The following is a 4,464-nucleotide window of genomic DNA, read 5'->3' as shown; positions in this document are numbered from 1 at the left end:
TTGATAAGTTAGATTACATAATCATTCCTCTACTGCAAATATTCCTTCCCACAATGCATCTGACTTTAATTATATACACACCCAAGTTATACATAGGCATAAGATGGCAACTAAGGGGTTCTCCCTGAAAGGTTACTAGAGGACACAGCTTTGTCTTCTGCGCACGCACCCAGAAGTAGCTCAGGCAGGGTTGGCCCTTCTGTTCTTCAGACCTGGATACATGGGGAATAGGCTTGATTAGAAACTGTCGACATTTGATTGTTACCAGGGAAACTCGTACTGTTGCTCAGAGGTGGGAAGATGTGCATCCCCATGCAGGTGGGGAGTCAGAATCTCTGCGGGTTTCAGGCACATCGTCTGAAGCTGTGTGTGTGTGTGTGTGTGTGTGTGTGTGTGTGTGTGTGTGTGTGTGTGTAGAGTATGTGCAACGGAAGGAACAAGGCTCCCCAGTGCATCATTATCAGAAGTACAGGGAACGTGCATAGCCAAAGACAAATGGGGCTATGCTTGCCTGTTTTACCACCACTTCCTGACTGGTCCTGTCCTGTATGGAGTCCCTGGTCATATTACTGCTAGGATCTCCCTCTGGTCTCTGCTTGGTTCCATCGTCTCGGCGATCTCTGTCAAATGAATTTAAACAAGACACAGAGTATGGTATAGAAAACAGGTGGAGTTTATTACAAAATAATAGACCCTCTGGAGGGTGATGAAAGACAATGGCCAAAGTGCCCATTGTGGAGGAAAATACTCTCGGGGTTGTGCTGACCTACGTTTTTTGATAAGCTTTATACTGTTTCTTGAAGTTTCTGGGATAGTTTCCTGCAGTATGTTTCCTGCCCAGATGATGGACAGGCTCATTTGAACTAACTTTGTTTTTGACAGTACTGAAGATTGAGCTAAGGCTCCACACATGCTAGACAAGTGTTCTACCACTGAACTACAGCCCTAGCCTCTGTTTAGGCTAGCGTTTCCCAGAAGGACAATGGTATGTCTCTACTGTTCTCCCCAAGCCTTCTGCTATGTCTTGTAATTACAAGGTAACCTTGTAATCAACCTGTAACTCATCTTCCAGTCTTCCTGTAATTCCGAGGTAGGACTCATAAACCAGGCAGTGGTGGCACACACCTTTAGTCCCAGCACTCGGGAGGCAGAGGCAGCTGGATCTCTGTGAGTTCAAGGCCAGCCTGGTCTACAGAGTGAGTTCCAGAACAGCCAGGGCTGTTACACAGAGAAACAAAAACAAAGGAAAGAACTCTCACTCCATCTTTTTCTCGGGTCCTCAGAGTCTGGCTGTTTCAGTCTCTGGGTTTCCAGGCTACTGACTGGGGGGGGGCGGGGGGTTGCAGTCTCAGTGACCCTCAAGCCTACTAACCAATCTGAGGGTCCCATTCCCCATGGACCCTTGTGCTGCTGAGAGTCTTTCTCTGGAAGTCGCGTACTTTGAGAGATTTGTGGGGAAGAACATGCACTTAATAAGCAATAATTGATTTATTCTCCGCATCTTAATTAATTGAAAGGAATCAGCTGCCAGAGCCTCCAGTCAGCATGGGGTAAGATAATTTTAGCCCAAAGCAAGGAAACAGAACTCCGGAGCCAGGTTGTGCAGCTTTTGCTGGGTGGATGCATTGGGGACTCCTCCCCCATTCCTAACCCCAGTATTTGAAAGCTCTAAAGAAGGAAGCCCTGCCCAGAAGAATCTTCCAACAACAGCGGTATCATCAAATGGGGCCCAAGAATGGCCCTAAAATGAGATCTGAGATGGTTTCCAGGGGCAAGCCCATAAACTACAATCTCAGGAAGCTGGCTGGCAACGGGGAGGGAAGAGGACCTGCAGAGCTTACAGCAGGAGAGTGTTTACATGTGGTGTGTGAGCATGTGTACATGCATGTGTGTGGTGTTACAACAATTTATCGGTTGTTGGAAAGAGGTCCCATCATCGAGGGATTTTCAGCTATGGACCATAATAATTATATAATAATAATAATAATAATAATAATAATAATAAATATCTGTCGTATGTCAGGCACCATATTTAACTTAAATCTGTCTGTTAATGGGTGTCATCCCCCACCTTACAAATGAGGAAACTGAGACTTTCCTGCCTTAAACATTCTCAAGATTAAGCTGCCAGTAGGTCAAAGGCCAAACTCCTCTGCCTCCCGGGGGCCAGTCTACAATCAACAAAAGATTGCCTCTCCTGGGCATGAGTCAGTGGCTTGGAATCCAGCTTCCACTCTGGAATCTTCTGGGAACTTTTAAAACCAGCCAGGCCTGACTCGTACTCCCAGGGATTTTAATTTAGGGGTACAAGGAGCTCTCAAAGCTCCAAAGGTGGTTTTAACAAGCAACCCAGGTTGAGCACCCCTGGCTGAGTGGGGACCTTTCCCCAGGTCCACCAAGCTCATTTGTGTCTCCTGCTCTGACCATCCCTAGGAGCAGACGAAGATGCCTAGAGTTATAGTTCAGTCTCTGATCTGTGCCTGGGTCTGGCCCGGAATCAAACCAGAGAACAGGAAAAAATAACCAGCAAAAATAACTGAACAATGGCAGTGGTGGTGGTCAGAACAGTAACTTGACAGTTCGTCGGCTGTGATGTTCCGGGGCCTCTGTGGTTCATCTCACTTGTCCCTCCCACACGCAACAAAGATGCTCAACACGGAGGCACAGTCATACCAATGGGCCAGTCAGGGCCACTCAGCAAGACTATGTAACCTGTGCTTGGGAGCACTGGTTTCTCTGTCCTCCTAGGTCACCCCAACTTTGTAGCTCTTGGATCACCTCAGGACTTGCCCTCCACTCACAGGCCTCGCAGAATGCTTCTCTGCCCCCAAGAAGTGGATAGTCATGGTGGGCGGAACAGGGTCTTGCTCAACCTGCAAGCTCTGTGGGGGCAATCAGGCCCGAGCAGGCAGAATGAGAGGCCCGTGAGGGAGACTCCCCCTTAACTTCCACTCAGCAGACTCACGGGTTCCACAGTGCACCAGGCCCGAGTGCAGGACTTGACGCTAGGGCCTGCTTAGAGAGATGCCCGGTTCAGGCTAGACACACCTTTCTTCATGGTCAGCCACCTCATTTACGAACCTCATTTTTTCACCTGTGACACCTCAACTTGCAAGACGGCTGGGAAGACTGAACTAGTCCAGACACAGCCTGGGCTAGAGCGTTCCTGGCACACAGTGGACACCCGGCGCCACAGACACCCCCTTATCCTTCACGCCGGCGCCCGGGCTGGCTGTGAAGTACTTCCCAGCGCTGGCTTCCACGGGGGTGGAAACTCTGAGACAGTGATGTCTCTTTGTATTTCCTCAGCAACCAGCAGGGCTCTGGAGCTGCTGCCCAGACCCAACTGTTCACAGTTGGCAGCCTGCAGGAGTGACTCACCCCTCCCAGGAAGATGCCCGGATCGATCTGGCAACCCTCAGGTCGGTACTTGCTGGAGTGCACAGTAAGTGCTGGTTCCCAACCGAGGCTGCCCGGCAGAGCTGGGGAAAGGATGGGGAACAAGAGAGGGCTTTAAAGTTCTAATGCTCGGGATACCTACCCAGCCCAAAGGAAACAGGGTCTGGCACCGGCAGACTTTGCAGTCTTTGTTTACAGACTCAGGTGCAGGGTGCATGGGGCTCTGGGCATGGGCACTCAGGGAGACTGCCTTCTTTCTTTTGTTTCCCTGGTAAACTTTAGGAATCTCTACGGACAGGAATCCAAAGTGGGATATGCACAGGCTCAGCTGACTGACACCCTCAGGGGATGGATGAGAGCATGTGCCTGGCCCTGCCCAGAGAAGGAGGGGACTTTGCTAAGTGTGTGGGGGGCACACTCTGAAGGGATAGGGAAGGTGTCATCAGAGGCTTTCTGGAGTACCCAGTTGCCTGGTACACCCCTTGGGGCAAGCTCTTTGCGTAGGCTTTCATGACCTGGCTAGAGAGTATGGGGGGACACACTCATTCCCACAGTCCTCTGTTCCCTGTCTGGTAGGGCTGCTGAGCCTCTTGGGTAGATGTGACAGTCTGTTGAGACCCCAATAGCAAGATGTCACAGGCTGGAGCCTTAGCACAGAAATTTCTTTCTCATATTTCGAAGGCAGAAAAGTCTGAGATCAAGATGCCTACAGGCCCACCTTGTAGTCTAAATTCTGCTTACCTCAGACAGCTGCCTTCTTCCTGTGCATCCAGTCCCTCTTCTGTGGCAGGGAGAGAGGAGTAGAGAGAAGGGGAGAGGAGAAATGGGGAGAAAGGAGCACACGCTTGCTCTCCTGTATCTTCATCTACTCTATTGGACGAGGGCCCCACCATTACAACCTCATTTAGGAAGACTAGAATTCAGCGAGCATCCCCAAGCTCTTTAACCCCAGAGTTGGAGGTCAGGGCAGGAGAGTCAGGGTCAAGATCAGGAGAGAATGGGATGTTAGGGACACACAAGGAGCTGCCAGTTAGTTCTCAGGAGAGAATGGGATGTTAGGGACAC

This window comes from Microtus ochrogaster, chromosome 1 (assembly GCF_000317375.1).
Source record: "Microtus ochrogaster isolate Prairie Vole_2 chromosome 1, MicOch1.0, whole genome shotgun sequence".
Classification (NCBI taxonomy): domain Eukaryota; kingdom Metazoa; phylum Chordata; class Mammalia; order Rodentia; family Cricetidae; genus Microtus; species Microtus ochrogaster.
The sequence above is the reverse complement of the archived record's forward strand: the minus strand, read 5'-3'. Positions refer to the sequence as shown.